The 17,555-nt window shown below is 39.9% G+C and overlaps 1 protein-coding gene across 1 annotated transcript in view; it reads left to right on the top strand.

The window, feature by feature from the left end:
• The first annotated feature begins 1,464 nt into the window (after positions 1 to 1,464).
• Positions 1,465 to 17,555, top strand: part of LOC124621918 (probable splicing factor YJU2B) — a 69,934-nt gene continuing 53,843 nt past the window's right edge. Inside the window, exon 1 of the mRNA XM_047147423.1 lies at positions 1,465 to 1,612. The gene's annotated coding sequence lies outside the window, so the exon portion shown is untranslated. The remainder of the gene's footprint in view (positions 1,613 to 17,555) is intronic.

Raw genomic sequence — 17,555 nt, 5'->3', positions numbered from 1 at the left:
TTTTCCATTCGTCTGTAAAGAATTCGTGTTTGTATTTTGCAGCCGTGACTTATTAAACTGATAGTTCGGTAATTTTCACACCTGCTTTCTTTGGGATTGGAATTATTATATTCTTCTTGAAGTCTGTGGGTATGTCGCCTGTCTCATACAGCTTGCTCACCAGATGGTAGAGTTTTGTCAGGACTGGCTCTCCCAAGGCCGTCAGTAGTTCTAATGGAATGTTGTCTACTCCCGGGGCCTTGTTTCGACTTAGGTCTTTCAGAGCTCTGTCAAACTCTTCACGCAGTATCATATCTCCCATTTCATCTCCATCTACATCCTCTTCCATTTCCATAATATTGTCCTCAAGTAGATCGCCCTTGTATAGACCCTCTATATACTCCTTCCACCTTTCTGCTTTCTCTTCTTTGCTTAGAACTGGGTTTCCATCTGAGAATTTAAGGTATACTATACAATTCACTAACAGTACTTCAGTATTAAAAGTAACACTTTTACTATAGACTATGAATACCCATCTATAGTTCGGATTCTAGTTTTATATTGTGTGCAAAAAAAATTATAACAGGTTACTGGTAGACTTCAAACGAGGAACTGAAAATCCCCAGATCCTCTGAGGCACTGTAAAAGAAAATCTCACTGGCCAATTCAATAATTTATCAGGATACCTGTTATGACGTTCGAAAGACGTCTAAAAATGTAAATATATTATCTGTAACTTCGCACAATTTATATCTTTCAGAATTGAGATTCTTCCCTTGTCTTTGTTAAATCCTTCTTCAGGACAGTGTAACCTGTATATAACTTCGCTCAATGTTTGTTTGGTCACTAGTGTCAAAGATTCTAAATGCTTGTAACCAAACTTATTCCTGTCGCCAGCAGTCGTAATTACTCCATCGGCAGTTCGTGTGAACATACTCCCCTCATAGAAGTAGCCTACTTTGTTGTTTCATTTGAGGAGTTACGAGCGTCAATAGATATTTATGTGTCTTCATGACAATTCGCAAATAATTTCACCAGTTTACAGGTTCGCCATATAACTTGCGAAGTAAATTAATAGTGAAAACTGCCGCCGCTTAAAGATACACTGTCTTTACTATTTTCGTGGTATTTTCTTTCTTTACGTTGTATTGGATATTTTTTATTTTAAGGCTAGTTGCAAACACAGACCACAGCAGTTTCCTGCATTGCGATTTAGTGTACTGAACTGAAAAATTTTTCGCAAGAGGGTAGCCGCATGCCGCTGAACGTTCTTTTGCAGACGCGTAGGTGGCGAGCCAGCAGTAGACTGGAACTGTGTCGTGTGTACGCTCCACACTTGCGGTAATTTTATTGCGTGCACAAATTTGTGCGGAGATGTCTGCGCAGATAAGTTGGTGCTTGTATACCGAACTCCACCGTTGATTAATAGCTTTGAAATTTGTCGTCTGAGTACATTAGCTTCATACTGAAAGTCTTTGGTTCATTTTGAAAACATTATTGTTTTGATTTCGACATCGTAGAATAACAACGAGATAACCACAGTCTAACGCACAGTTCGTGGAGATCCTGTAAAAGTCGTGTTTTGTGAGAAGGGTGAACCTCACATGAGTATTATTTTACCCTTTTTAATAAGGTCAGTTCATAATAGTGCGAAATTATACTCTCTCAAAATATTGGTGATTATCAAATTATTAGGAAGAACCTTAAACACTCAAACTTGTTCGTTATTCAGGGAAAAGTATCAGCAGAATGATTTTAACTAATGGATGCATGTACCGTTAAATCATAGAAACAATTAATTTAGCTTTCCTGCCCCTACTTCATCCTAGTTGATGGTTTGTGATTTTGTTGGATGAGTGAGAGAAAATGATGCCTGACTCCCCGTAATGTGTATTGTTAACGCATTTATTTGCTTAGTTTCCGTGTATTTAAATATATTGGGCTCAAAAGTAATTGGTGTTGAACAAGTTATTGCACAATACATTTTACAGGATTTAGGTCTGCAGAAATAAATAGTGTCACACTACTAACTCATTTGCAGCAGACTTATTTAATTCAGCTCTTGATGGTCTAACAACTCTGATGATTGATTTAGTGCTTTGAAGAAATAAATTACATCTGGTAAAAGTTGTCCAAAGTATTTCAATCTACAGCCCTAGTTTTGTTGGGTAACACAAGGTAACTGAAGCTCATGTAAAAGAAACTGGAAATCGTATCAGAGATCACAACACGTCCAAGACTAATTACAGAAGATGTTTCGAGAACTTCACTAATGTCACTAGAGAAAAAGAAAATGAGGTTTACAAGTGGGGGACATACTTCCAAGGAAAAGAACATGACAGTATAGACTGTGGTGAGGGCAGTCAGAAAAACAGTAGAAAGATTCAGTTATGAATTCAGTGAAATAGAAGAACAAATAAGTTCTTGATATTAAAGAGTGTGAAAAATTGTACAGTTGTCACCTTATGTCTGTAGTGATTAAACTGAATTAGAATGTCTTGCTCATAATTTCCTTACATAAGATTTTCATAAGAGGATAGCATGAGGTGAAGCAAGGTTTTAAAACCTTCAGAAGCGATAATTCTGCATAAGAAACAAATTTCACTTGTCATGTATTTGTGTGATGCCAAGAAACCTATCGCCACTGTGAATTAACCACCAATCAATACTCATTTTACAACGAAAGTCTGGAATATTTTAACCTAATCCTTTTCTAGACCTGCAACTACCTTTCGTCATGCAACAAGACGAGAGATATCTGAGCCAAAATCCTTTGCTTACTATTTAAATTAGTATTTTGTCAGCCACACAACTTATGATATAGGATACATTGCCTTAATTCAAGGAAACACATAAGCCATATATACACCCAAATAAATGCATACACATTTTTTTAGTGAGGGGAAGATATATGGCCAGCTGCGGCATTGTAAGTTGAACCATCTTCGCAGTGCCTTAAGTAATTTAAGAAATACACAATATAAATATCCAGACCAAAGTGATGAATGAAAATTTGTACACCACAATGTCACCCTGGCGCAGTGGCTTTGCACAACTGCACGGGCTACCCTAGCACGCCTCCCTCCTCAGTCCAAATTCCCATTCATGTCTCAGCCCAATTTGTGAACTTTAATTTAGGAAAATCTGAATCAGTTCCCATGGACATACCATACCTCACTCCCCAGTGGACAATACATATGCCACACTTGAATATTACAGCCACCATACCACATCCTGCAGCTGTCCAGTTACAGCTCTTTCCAATCCTACATTGGCAGGAACTGTCATTCCAACATGTCCACTGGTCTCACCAACTCCCTGGCCTGTCTTCTGGTCCCCTTCTCTTTCCTTTCCTCATGTCTTCTTCTTCTTCTTCCCATTTCTCTTTCGTCCTGACCTTTAATGCCACTTTTCTCTATATTTTTGTGATCATTATGTTATTAAGTGCTCATTTTGCTATAGTAAATTACATTAATTCTTGTTCCATATATCATGAATACGATGTTTTTTAATGACATGGAACTTGTCAATTTAACATAAGTTTTCATTACACTTTTTTTTTCGTAGTTACTACTTCATATCTAAAAATTCGCCTATTGAGTAAAAGGAGTTGTCATTCAGAAATTCTTTTAATTTGTTTTTAAATACTGGTAAGCTATGTGTCAGACTTGTAATGCTATTTAGTAAATGACCAAAAATTTTTGTGTCAACATAAGTCACCACTTTCTGTGCCAAACTCAGATTTAACCCAGACTAGTAATGGAAATGTCGTGTGGCTAGGGCCTCCCGTCGGGTAGACCGTTCGCCTGGTGCAGGTCTTTCGATTTGACGCCACTTCGGCGACCTGCGCGTCGATGGGGATGAAATGATGATGATTAGGACAACACAACACCCAGTCCCTGAGCGGAGAAAATCTCCGACCCAGCCGGGAATCGAACCCGGGCCCTTAGGATTGACAGTCTGTCACGCTGACCACTCAGCTACCGGGCCGGACACCCAGACTAGTGAAGATCATCCTTTCTTCTAGTGTTGTAACTACGCCTTTTGCTACTATATTTGGATTGAGATGGGTTATTAATAACAAATTTCATAAGTGAATATATGTATTGAGGAGGTACTGTGAATATCCTGAGTTCCTTGAATAAATGTCTGCAAGGTGATCATGGGTGGACTCCAGGAACTGCACTTTTGTGTAATGAATACCTTTTCTCTTAGTGATGAATTACGCCAAAATATGATGCCATTTGAGAGCAGCAAAAGAAAATAAGTTTTAGTAGGTGAATTTACTGAATATGTTTATCACCAAAATTTGCAATAGCACTAAGAGCTTAAGTAACTGAACCTAACTGTTTCAGCAGATCGTAAATGTGTTTCTTCTAATTCAATTTCTCATCAGAGCATACACCCAGAAATTTTGAATAGTCTGCCTTATCAACAGACTTCTGTCCAAGGTTAAAATTTATCAATGGTGTTATGCCGTTTACTGTACAAAACCGTATATACTTCGTTTTCTCAAAATTTAGTGAGAGTCCATTTGCAGAGAATCACATAATAATTTTCTGCAAGGCATTATTTACAATTTCCTCAGCTAATTCTTCTTCTTCTTTTTTTGTGTGATTACTATACTTGCATAATCAGCGAAAAGAAATAGCTTTGCATCTTCTTGAATATAGAGCAACCATTCATTAATATATGTGTTAAGAACAGCAAAAGGCCCATGACTGAACCCTGTCGGACACCATTCTTGATACCTCCCGAGCTAGAAGACTCTGCTGATTTTTCAAACTATATGTACTGTCACTGAATTACCTCTCAGCAGCCCCACCTCCCTCTCTCCCCCCATCCATCCCCATCCAAACTGCCACATTTCTTTCCTCTTAGTTCATCCCAGGGGCCTCATTCCTTTTATTTCCTCTCATACATATGAGGTTGTGCGTACTTTCATAAGTAGTCTGTGTCACTGGGTGATTTCAGTGGGTATGTTTATGTGTCAGAACGTTATGATGGCCTACTTAATGTCATGTTGTTTACCTTTGGGATGCTAAACATGAACAGTTTACTGTGGCACAACTTCTACTGGTCCTTGTACAAGCATGGATGATGGAAGTCTTATGCGTATGTCACATGATGATGTGAATTTGAGATTCCAGATATCTACGTCTACAAAGATACTCTGCAAACCATGTCCGCTGCATGTACCCTGTGCCAATACTTGTCATTTCCCCTCCTGTTCCGCTTGCAAATAGAGCGAGGGAAAAACGACTGTCTGTACACCTCCGTATGAGCCCTAATTTGTCATATCTTATGTTTGTGACCCTTACGTGCAATCTGTGTTGGTGGCAGTAGAATTGTACAGCAGTCAGCTTCAAATACCAGTTCTCTAATTTGTCTCAATAATGTTCTCAAAAAGAACATCGCCTTGCCTCCAGGGATTCCCATTTGAGTTCCCGAAGCATCTCCGTAGCACGTCCATGTTGTTCGAAACTACCGGTAACAAATCTAGTAACCCACCTCTGAATTGCTTCAGTGTCTTCCTTCAACCCAACCTGGTACAGGTATATAGGGGCTGTTCTCAGAACATCTAAACTGGTCTATGCATGTACTAAAAATAAGAATAATCTTCACAAAGATTTAAAATCACTTACTTTGGTCCAAAAAGGTATCCATTATTCAGGAAAATACATTTACAATAACTTGCCAGCAGCTATAAAAAGTTTAGCTACTAGTGAAGTCAGTTTAAAAGGAACCTAGAGGATTCATTAGTGGCCAACTTCTTCTACTCCACTAATGAATTTCTTAGTAGAATCAACTGATGCGTGTTTGTTAATAGTGTGGTGGTATTTGTACAACCTGACTTCCGTACAAATTCAGTGCAGTAATAAGATTGTTGCTAATAAGTGTTGTAAAGTGATTTTCTGCTTGGTATTTGTTACCTTGTAAATGAAAATATGTTTAATTTTTTTACTCATTTGTTATTGATGAATATTATTTAACTTGGGATCTGTGGAAGGTACCTATGTTAGCATATTTGTTTCTCATTATAAATGTTTAGTTTGTCTTCTTGTTTTCCTGACATGTTCTACATCCCAGACAATCTCCTCACTGTGGATCAATTGGAATGAAAAGTACATCTAATTTAATGTAATCTTCATCTCAGAGTACCACTTTCACCCAGTCTCCCCAATTGTATGTTGGATGTTTTCCCATCTCTGCCTTCCCTTACTGTTTTTGGTAGCTATGGCCCCCTTTAGTACCATGAGAGTTATTCCCCTACATGTCCTATTATCTGGATGTATTTCAGTCTCTTTCTTCCCTTACAGTTTTTGTCAGTTTTGGCTCCCTTTAATACCACAACAGTTATTCCTGTACACATGTCCTATAATCCTCTCCCTTCTTGTAGTCTGTGTTTTACACATACTACATTCCTTGCCAATTCTCCAGAGGCCCACATAATTTCTTATCTTATCAGCCCACTTAACTTGCAGCATCCTTCTATAACACCATGTCTCAAATGCTTCAATTATTTGCTTTGCTCCTGGACTTCCCAAAGTCCGTGATCACTTTCACACAGTTGCTACAGGTGAACATTCACAGAAACTTCTTCCTCAAATTAAGGCCTGTATTTGATTTTAGCAGATTTCTCTTAGCAAAGAATGCTCTTTCTACCTGTGATAGTCTATTTCATACTGTATGTCCTCCTCACTTCATACATGATGCATTATTTTGCTTCCACGATAGTCAAATATCTTCTCTTCATCTGCTGCATGCACTCCAGTTTTGATGTTAAATTTAGTGCTAATCTCATTTCTGCTGTTGCTGACTACTTTCATATTTCTTTGGTTTGACCTCATTAGACTTTTCACCCCATTCAGCAGGTCCTGTACTTCTTCTTCAGTTTCATTGATGATGGCAGTGTTATCAGAAAATCTTATGATAGGTACCTTCCACCCTGATCTTAAACCTCAGTCGTAAAACTTTCTTTTTTTTCCATCACTAGTTCTGTGATTGAACAGTGGGGAGAAAAGACTGCATCCTTGCTTTACAGCCTTTATCCGAGAACTTTTTCAGTTCTTATTGTTCCCTTCCAATTCTTTTACATAATGTATATTACTTTTTTTCCATGTCACTGACACCTATTTTTCTCAAAATTTCAAGCGTCTTGACCATTTTATGTTGTCTAACGCTTTTTCTAAGTCAACAAATCCTGTGAAAATGTCTTTATTTTTCTTAAGTCTTGCTTGTTCCATTATGGAGTTCAAAGTCATAACTGCCTCACTGGTGCATTTAATTTTCCAAAAGCAAAACTAGTCATCATTTAACAGATCCTCCATTTTCTTTTCTGTTCTAATGTGTATTATTTTTGTCAGCAACAAGGATGTATGAGCTGCTCAGCTGATTGAGTAGTAGTTCTCACAGTTTTTATAAATGGAAAGTACAATACTGTGTGTGTTCTGCAGTATTAATTTGTTTCATTAACCAATTTTCAGCTTATAAGTCAGTCACCAGACTTTAACTGACTATAATGTGATGATGGCTGTGTGAGCCAAAAACCAGTTATCTAAATAAATTAATGTTGTAGTATATCCACAATATTGTGCTTTTCACTTATAATTTTGAAGTTGTTTTACCAAGACGTGACGGAAGAACCAGTTAACATGATAGTTGTCACATATCTTAGTCCTTACTATCTTTGGGGTGTGTGCAAGATATTTTTTTCTAAATGATGGTACGTCTCCTGATAAGCCCATACACACCAACTTCAATCACGTTGTTGCAATTCTCCAAAGATTTTGGAAATACTGAAGGAATGTCATTTGTACCTCATACTGTATTTTATTGCAAGTCTTCTACAGCTCTGTTCAACTCTGACTCTAATTCTAGATCTATGTCTTCCACATTGACACCCATTTCTTCTTCTGTCACACCATTAGACAGTTTAGAAGCCCTCTGTGCTCCTTACACATATCCTCTTCATACATATTAGTCTGTTGTAAAGTATATGGCAATGTTCCATTAATCAAATGACATTCAAAAATGAGTCATATATTCCTTACATTAAAAGCTGTATGTATACCATGTTTATTTATAAATGAAACAATAGATTTTCTGAGAGAGTTTGTTGAAACCTGTGGTACTTATTGCCAGGCAAGAAGCTCTGTACATAATCCTGCAAGCAGAAGTTGCCAAAACATTCATGTCTTACAAACCAGCCAGAATGTCACCTTTACAATTTTATGACAACCTACCACTAGAAAATAAAGTAAAGCTGTTTAAAATCAAGTTAAAGTGGCTTGCTATTGTTATGTTTGTCATAATGTTGTAACGACCAATGCAGTTTTAACTTACAATGTCATATATTGATAATCTTCTGTGGACTTACATCTGTAAATAGTGTGATGTGTTGTGCTCCAAAACACTTGTTGCTTTATAAATGCACTCCACTGTCAGATACATGAAAGATTGTTGCCTATTCTGCTTTATGAAGTGGACATGCCTCCAATTTCCAAATTATTGGATGGCGTTGCCTGTCAATACTTTGTTTCTGTTCACAAATTGAACATAACTCCTCCAGTTTAAGTGTGTGTGTGTATGTGTGTCAGCATGTGAATAGTCAATAAACTTTTTTGATTCTATAGTACTTGTGTCCAGCAACGAGCCTGTCTTTTGTCAAATTTGTTGAAATCGGCAGTATTTTACTTTCTGTATACCTGCAGTTCACCAAATGATTCCTTTATATCTCCGCCAATTGATACATCCCTTTCATTTTGTTTCATGTCTTCCATGTGACCCAGCCATGCTCATTCCAGTGGTGGGGAAGGAATTATAATTTTCCAAATGATTGGTGTTTGTGGTATACATTACATTCTAGAATCCCATGTCTGCTACTCTTCTGAGCACTATGTATATATATTTATCAGCAAATAATAATTGTAAGGTTGTAATTAAATGTAATGTAAGTGTGGGCTAAATGGGTCATTGCGTTTTTCCCGCTAAATTGAGAGAGAATTAGAGACGTCAAATGCAACATGATTTTAGGCTCTGTAAATTATCTCATTTTGTCGGCCAAACTTCGTGCAAGTTAAATTCAGTCAGGTACACAGTTAATGATGTTAATGTGAAGTGTAAGTGTCAGAGAAGTGCAAAATAGTTTTTTTTTTTGTGTCCAAAGCATCAGATTACAAGTTGAAGGAGGAAAAGGGAAGGGAATGGACTGTGCTATACTTATGACTTGTACAACACAAATTCACATAGCATTTTAGACTGACTAGCCAAGAAGCTGGTTACATCAACTCTTAGGAGGTGCTAATGGAGGTCCTTGAGCGTGCACTGAGTGGGGCAATCAGGGCAGAGATAAATGTCTTTAATCATCTGAAACTCGCCACACTTGAGCGTGCACTGAGTGGGGCAATCAGGGCAGAGATAAATGTCTTTAATCATCTGAAACTCGCCACAATTGCAGAGGTTAGATGGTATTGGGAATCTCCATTTTAGAAGATTTGGTTTTTGTCTTCTTGTTCCTGGCTACAGTCTATTCAGAGAGTTACACAATGGCCAGTGGCTTGTTCTTCTGATGATAGGGTTCCATGCAGAGCTGATCTTCTGAAGTTGAGCACGTCTCCAATTCAGGCTGAGTTTTGTGTTGATAGCTATCAGTTGCTCTGAGGAAGCGATTTCTTGATTTCAGCCTTTTGGCAGGCAGTCAGATGCCATGTATTGAGTGTTGTTCAGATGAGGAGGACTTCATTTTCACTATGGGGCCATTGCCTTTTGTTGAATTGCCATTGGAGCAGTTCCACCCAGACAGTAGACCTCATCAGCAGGAGTATGTTTTAGGCAGCTGGTGACAAATCAGCACACTTTGTTGAGTGCATAATCGACTTGTTTAGCACAGGTGAATTTGTGCCAAGTGACAGACACACAATAAGATCAGCGTGTGTGAAGTAGCAGTGTCATTCAGTGTGACTGGTTATTGGTGTAAATATTAAAAAACATTGGGACCAGTATACTGCCCTGAGATGACCATTTTCCCATCCTTGCCACTCGCTTCTTCTGCCCTGGAATTTCGTAAAGGACATTTGATTTTTGAGGAGACGTCTGATAGCCTTTGTCAATGTGTACGTTTTTGCATAGTGCAAATTGTTTTGACCAGGAGTCTAAGATTAACCGTAACATACCCATTGCTAAATCTATGAGAGCCACATTTGTGATTTTGCTGTTTTCAAAGCCATTGTTGATGAGTTTTGAGAGATTTAATATTTAAAAAACTGTGCCTTTTTCTGCATAGAAACTGGCCTCTTGATGAGTGAGAAGGGTTAATATCACATCTGAAATTGTGATGTATCTTCTTTCATACGTTTTGCAGAGGTAGGTGAGGACAGATAGGAGATGGATTCAAAAATTTTCGGGACTGGTGCTGTCATCTGGAAAGTAGGAGTAGTAGATCTTTGCACCACTAGATGGCGAGAGCTGCAGATGAGTCAGTGTGCGGAGTGGCATTCAGCTGGCAGGACGTGTTGCAGGTCCACAGTGATTTCCGTAATACTCTGCATTTGGTGTGTGGCGATTTTACGATGGATCCGTGAATGGAACAGCGTGTGTATCAAATTCTGTGCGAATCTCTGGAAAAGTGCTACGGAGACCATTGCAATGATTCAACAAGTGTTTGGAGGACAGAGTACGAGCCATACACGTGTGTTTGAGTGGTATGCTCGGTTCAGGGCCAGCCGTACAGACGTCGAAGATGATGCTCACACTGGAAGGCCTATTAGCCGCACAACACCAGACATTGTTGCCAAACTTCAACAATTGGTTCTTTCGGATCGACATCAAACCATTCAAGACCTTGCGGATGAAGTGTGTATTGGTTATAGGACATGTCAATGAATGTTGACAGATGAATTGGGCATGCATGGTGTCGCCGCAGAATTTGTGCCAAGGATCTTGACTGCCGATCAGAAGGCACAGCGTGTTGAAGTGTACACGGACCTTGGTCAGACCGCATCTGATGATCCAGCATTCTTGTCACAGGTTATCACCAGCAACGAGAGCTGGATTTACAGTTATGACCCAGAGACAGCAACAATCATCCTAGTGGAAGAGCCCGGGCTCTCCAAGACCCAAAAAAGCAACAGCAAAGTGAAGAGAACAATTATCGTTTTCTTTGATACCAAGGGAATTTTGCACAAAGAATTCACCCCACCCAACCAAACAGTGAATTCTGCGTACTACTGTGACATTTTGCGACGGCTCCATGAAAATGTGCGGCAACGACGGCCCAAACTTTGGCATCAAGGGAACTGGCTGGTGCATCACGATAACGTGCCCTGTCACACGTCCTTGCTCACCAGGGCCTTTTTGGCCAAAAACATGACAGTTGTGGCCTATCAACTGTACTCACCAGATCAGGTACCTTGCAACTCCGTGCTATTCCCAAAACTGAAACTCAAGTTGAAAGGCCGTAGGTTCAACACTCGAGAGAGGATTCAAGAAGCATCGCTTGCAGTGACAAACACCCTCAAAGAACAGGACTTCCAGAAATCGTTTGACCAGTGGGAGAAGCACTGGGACTGGTGTGTTTGTGGGGATGGGAACTATTTCAATGGTGATAGTGACGGTTAGTCCAAAGGTAAGGTTTTCAGCAGATGGCAGCACCAGTCCCAAAAATTTTGGATAGCACCTCATATAGGGTGGATGCCTCCAAGACCAGTATGCGACTTTCCCTATTTTAGGATAGCAATAATTGTGAGTTTCCTCCAAATGTTAAGGAACATTCTAGTTAGAAGTCAATTGCTGAAGAGCTCTAGTAGCCACTGCTTTGTTTTAGCTCCAGAATGTTTAATTCAGTCTGCTGAGGTATTGTCCAAGCCTGCAGTGTGCCTTACTACTCTCATAGTAATTACCCCATTTAGTTCTTCACTACTGAAGGGTGAACGGTATTAGTAGTTCCTTCATCTGCATTTCTAGTTAGTTTGAAGGTTTTTTTTAATTATATTTGCCGTTTTCCAGAAGCCAGCTGGCTATTTGGTTAGAGTTTATTGGAACATGGCGTGGAGAATGTGTTGGCTAATGATGGAGGCATGTCAGGAGCTTCAGTGGCTTTTGTCTGCTTCATCTTGTATCTAGTTCTTTGCTTATCTTTATCTAATTTCCTCTTGTGGCAGGAAATATTGAAGTGATTAATTGTTAGCCAGCAGAATTTTTTTTCTAAGAGAAGGGACTGGCTTTGAGTAGGAATGTGTGTCTTTTCAGATATGTAGTCACACCTGCAGCCTTTTGGGATGGATTGTCTTGGGCTCCTTTTAACTGCTCCAATACTTGGGTCGCAGGTCTTTAGTGTTAGGGTTATTTCAGCCACAGGATTACACAATAGGCTTTGAACTTCTTCCATTTTGCTTTTTGGAAGTTATACCTGTGCCAGAATTTGACATTTTGTGGACAAACAGTGTGCATTACTTGGCATATTTTTGGCCTATACGGGAGGCAGGAGGGGAGGAGGAGGACGTGGAGGTTGGTATTGGAGGCCAAATATCATTTAGGCACTGATGTCTTTAAATGTTGACTATTGATGGGTGCACAGAGTTTATTATCAGTGATCAGCTATTAAGTTGTTTGTTTCAAACCATGGAATAACAGCCTCTCCATTGTTACTGCCTTCAGGTTAGCCCCACAGGGTGCTGTGACTGTTAAAATCTCAGATGATGAAGTTGACTTCATGTCTGTTGAAGTTGTTAACTTTGTTTCTTTTAGAAGTCAGCATTGCATGTTTTTCATATCAAAGGTATTCTGCGGTCATTGTTCAGTGAAAAACACTTCTGTTTCTTGCATGTTTCTTAATTAGATCAGTAGGTTTGCTTTGACAAACACTGGACTACCATCTGTATGACCTTTCTGCTGCTAGCTTCACACTATTTAGTTTTGACCATTTTTGTTGTCTCCATGTGAGGAGATAGATCAAATCACAGTTGTATATCTGACATAGGTCCTGTAATAGTTGTTGTTTGTATGTGCATAGAAATAATTTTAATTTTTTAACCTGAGAAGGTCCCTTTGGTAGTCGCTGCTTTGCATTGATGAGATGCTTCTGGAATGAAAAACTTACCCATTGCACACTGTTAGCCAGGGGAAGTATTGCTACATCAGCTACGACATACTCTTCAAATTGCATATAGACGACTTTTTTTAAAGCATTATAAATCAGACTATTATCAGTATATCAGTAAAGATACTTTACTAGTAGCATGGAGAGCTGCATCAAACCAGTCTCAGGACTGAAGACCACAACAACAACATCAGTAAAGAAAGCAGTTACTCTGAAAAAAGCCTTTACTGAGCTGCTGTTCTTATTTACTAGTCATTTAGGTAATTTTACTGTTTTTAGAGAACCATGCAGTTGTGTACATTTTGAAAAATTGTATCCAGTGTAACCCTCTGCTTACTAGAAAATCTGTACAGCATTGCCTACCAGTCGGGCCTCTCAGGCGTGTGTTGTTCAAATTGACATAAATTAACACTATTTTGACTACTTGTGATGTGAATGACTTTCAAGATATAAATGCTTTTAAAATTTACAGTTAAAGTTTACATTTTAGAAACACAATTTTTATACTTTCACTGGTGGCTTTTGTTCTTATTACAAATTTGCGCAGGGCCTACTGACAGTATCTCAATGTTTCGGGCAGACAGGTTTGGTGCACATCTTCTCCTTTTCTTAGCTGGTGGTTTCATTTGCTCATCCTGGATCAGGTAATAATAATGAATTCATTGACTTCTTTACCCCTGCTAGTTGCTTTCCCAAATTGATGACGAAAATCCGATGTCTTATTTTTTATTGGCAGCCAGCATCATCCAAATTATGTATGCATTCATTACAATTACATTGATCATGTTGAACAAAAACACCAATGACCTGTGCATTGTTTTTCTGTTCATACTGTAGAATTGCGCCTCCTGCTCCATGGTGTCAATGCTACCTTTTGTGGCTTTGTATGTCATAACTTCAGGCTTCTTTACTTGTGATGATGACACCTTTGGCTGGTCACAAAGAGAGCTAAGGAACAAAAGAGGCTATCATCACATTTGGTTGAAAACACATCCTTTCAGTGTAATAAAATCGGCAGGCAGTTCACTTTTGTTTTTACAGATAGTACCCACTAGTGTCAGATCTTTTGACAACACGTAATTAGCTAAATTGAGAGTTATAAAAAAATTATCACAGGGTATATTATATCCAGGGTTTACACAACATTCTCTCCGGAAAGTCGCAGGGCTCTGGTTTCTTCCTCCTTCCTCAAATACACTGTCATCTTCCTCAAATACACTGCTTGTTGCAGTGCTACAAATTGCCCAGAACTTTATTCCATACCTACCAGGTGTTGATGGGATGTATTGTTGAAATGGACAGCGACATCAAACTGTGACCAACTGTTCATCGACAATCGTGCACCATCTTGAAATGTAGGCATCCTTAAGGGTAATTTCCCACATCTCAGAAACTTCTCTGATTAGTTCAGTTTGTCAGTTGACCGATGTTCAGATCGACCTGCTGCATTGTCAAAGCACAACACCCACAGAGTAGCATGGAAGTGGTTGGAAGACATAATTTCAGCGAACAGTGGTCGGCCATCCTCAATGCTCCAAAGGTGACTGATATGTTCATTTCTTGACTTGTAAACTCCAGTCAGCATCAGTACACCAAGAACTTTTTTTATCTCATCCATATATATATCCACCCAGTCCTCATGAACAATTTGACCTTCCTTGTTGGTCCAGATACACACTTTGTTGATGAAGGGTACTCGAAAGAACAACATAAAACAAGATTCCTCACTATCATAGTTCCTAATCAAATAACTGTCTGCAGCTTGTGGTCTCGCGGTAGCATTGTTGCTTCCCAAGCACGGGGTCCCGGGTTCGATTCCCGGTGGGGTCAGGTATTTTCACCTACCTTGAGATGACTGGGTGTTGTGTCGTCTTCATCATCATCATCATCATCATTCATCCCCATTACGGTCGGAAGAAGGCAATGGCAAACCAACTCCACTAGGACCTTGCCTAGTACGGCAGTGCAGCTCTCCCGCATCGTTCCCCTATGCTCTGTTAAGTAGTATGGGACTTCATCATCATCAATCAGATAACTTGTTCATCTCTGGTCTTCTTTCTTTCAATACATCTACCAGAAATTCCAGCTTGAGGAGCTGTAGCCCGTATTTCATTCCCATTACGAGAAAACAGTAAGTCACACTCAACAGGATTTGCACTAAATTGTTCTTCTCCATGTTTGTAAAAGGATTCTTCATTATCACCATCTTCATGTACTACTGCATTTTTAATGACATCTACCTCATTATCGTCATCACTGGAAGATTCACATTCATTAGGTGGGTTTCCAGAATCAGAAGACTGCTCCAACAATCCCCTTACCTTATCATCTGATAGTTCTCTTCTCCATAACATTTTCAGTTTGTAGAACAGACAACTGTTATGAAATAATGTACCAAAATAAACAAGCGTCTGTCACAAGAAGGAATGCTGAACACTGAATGAATAACAGTGCCTGTCAACAGTGGCAAATGACGTAACAGATGCTGCACAGGTTGTTGAAATATTGTTCTATTTGTACGGGCCTGTGAGACCTGTCTGGGAGGAAACGTGCGCCAACACTTTAACGCAAAGTCATATGTAATTTTTTATATTTTTTTCCCAAAATTACGAATAACTTGACAAATTAGGAAAAGTCATAAAATTTGATTGAAATAAAAAGTATATTTACTAATGGAGAAGGTATTAAACATCATGGCCAGGATCTAGACATGAAGAGCACCCTGCCACAGTGGTGGCCACGATGTGGGCTTACCATGGCTGTCCGCATTCAGTCGCTCTTTTCTGAGCTTCAGCAATTGCCTTTACCATCTCTCTTCTCTGCTCATGCACGTACCCATCCGTGGTGTGTCTCTCGGCTGCAACTCTGTCTTGATCTCTCAATCGATTCAAAGGATCATGTCCCTCCGATGGCTCTTCGCCACCAGTTCTCCTGTCTCCTCAGTTCTTTTCAGAGTTCAGAAGTGATCTATACTGATGGCACCATGGTTGCTGGCCGCACTGGTTTTGCTTACACCTATGCACGACGCACGGTACTTCATTCCTTGCCAGATGGCTGTAGTGTTTTTACTGCTGCTCAGGACTATCCTTCACTATCTGTAGTGACTCATTGAGCGGTTTGCACGCTATCGGCCAGTGCTTCCCTCGCCACCCATTGGTCATCGCTATCCAGGACTCCCTTTCTCTCCTCGCTCAATGTGGATGCTCAGTGGTTTTCATTTGGACCCCAGGCCATGTTGGGATTCCTGGCAACGAACTTGCCGATCGACTGGCTAAATTAGCTGCTACTAGGCCATCTCCTGCTATTGGCATTCCAGAAATAGACCTTTGCTTGGCATTGCGTCATCAGGTTTTGGGCCTTCGGGATGCAGAATGGGGCACTCTTTCTTCGCCGAACAAGCTCAGGGCAATTAAGGATTCTACAACTCTATGGCGGTCCTCCTTACAGGCCTCTCATAAGGCCTCTGTTGTCCTCTTCCGGCTCTGCATCAGCCATACTTTTTTGACTCACGGTTATCTCCTCCATCATGCAGACCCCCCTCTCTGTCGTTGGGGGTCTATTTTGACTGTGGCTCACATCTTATTGGACTGCCCCAACTTAGCCACCTTACAACGAACTTTTAGCTTTCCAGACTCGCTACCCCTGGTGTTGGCTGACAATGCCTCAGTGGCGGATCTTGTTTTACGTTTTATTCGTGATAGGGGTTTTTATCGCTTTATTTAAGGGCGGGACCTTCCACCTTATCGGTGAGTGGAGGGGTAGGCAGGCCCTCTTGCTCCCCCCTTCAACCCGACTGGATTGGCTTTAACTGGGCTTGGTGGTTCACCCCGGCCCTCTGCCTTCTAACTCCTTTCATTATGGGATTTGTTATGTCTTGATCGTCTCTCTTGTCTCGTGTGCTTCTTCCTTCCCACCCCTGTCATTAGTCACTTTCTCTCCCTCACATCTTCTTCCGCCCTTTTCCTTCCTTCCCTTCGTTTCTCATTTTATGGACATTATTGTTGCCTCTCCTAATGTGGAATTTTATCGGTTTTAGTTAATCTAAGGTCGGGGGGACTGATGACCGCATGTTTTGGTCCCTTCAACACCCAACCAACCAACCATCATGGCCAGGACTCTGAGGCCAGATGGTAGGTAAGGGTTGATATGAAAATTAGTATTAACCAGAATTGGCAATTTTAGTTGTGAATTTCTGGGGATATCCAACTACTTTCTAAGTTGGTAGGATATTCAGAAAATGCATTCAGTCAACGAAGGAAATTGCTTACAAAACCCTCATTGTCTCCCATCCTATAATATTGCACAAGTGTGTGGGACACAAAAAAATAGGACTGTTCCATCTTGTATTACACAGGATTCCTAGTAGAAAACATGTCTCTTGTCATTTGTATTCAGCGTTCTGAAGCATAGATCACAACTGATTTGTAATATAATTTGTATATAATGATCTTTGTTTTGACATGTATTTTACAATTCC

Source organism: Schistocerca americana, chromosome 7 (assembly GCF_021461395.2).
Source record: "Schistocerca americana isolate TAMUIC-IGC-003095 chromosome 7, iqSchAmer2.1, whole genome shotgun sequence".
In the NCBI taxonomy this organism is placed as follows: domain Eukaryota; kingdom Metazoa; phylum Arthropoda; class Insecta; order Orthoptera; family Acrididae; genus Schistocerca; species Schistocerca americana.
This window is presented reverse-complemented; position numbering and strand designations above follow the sequence as displayed.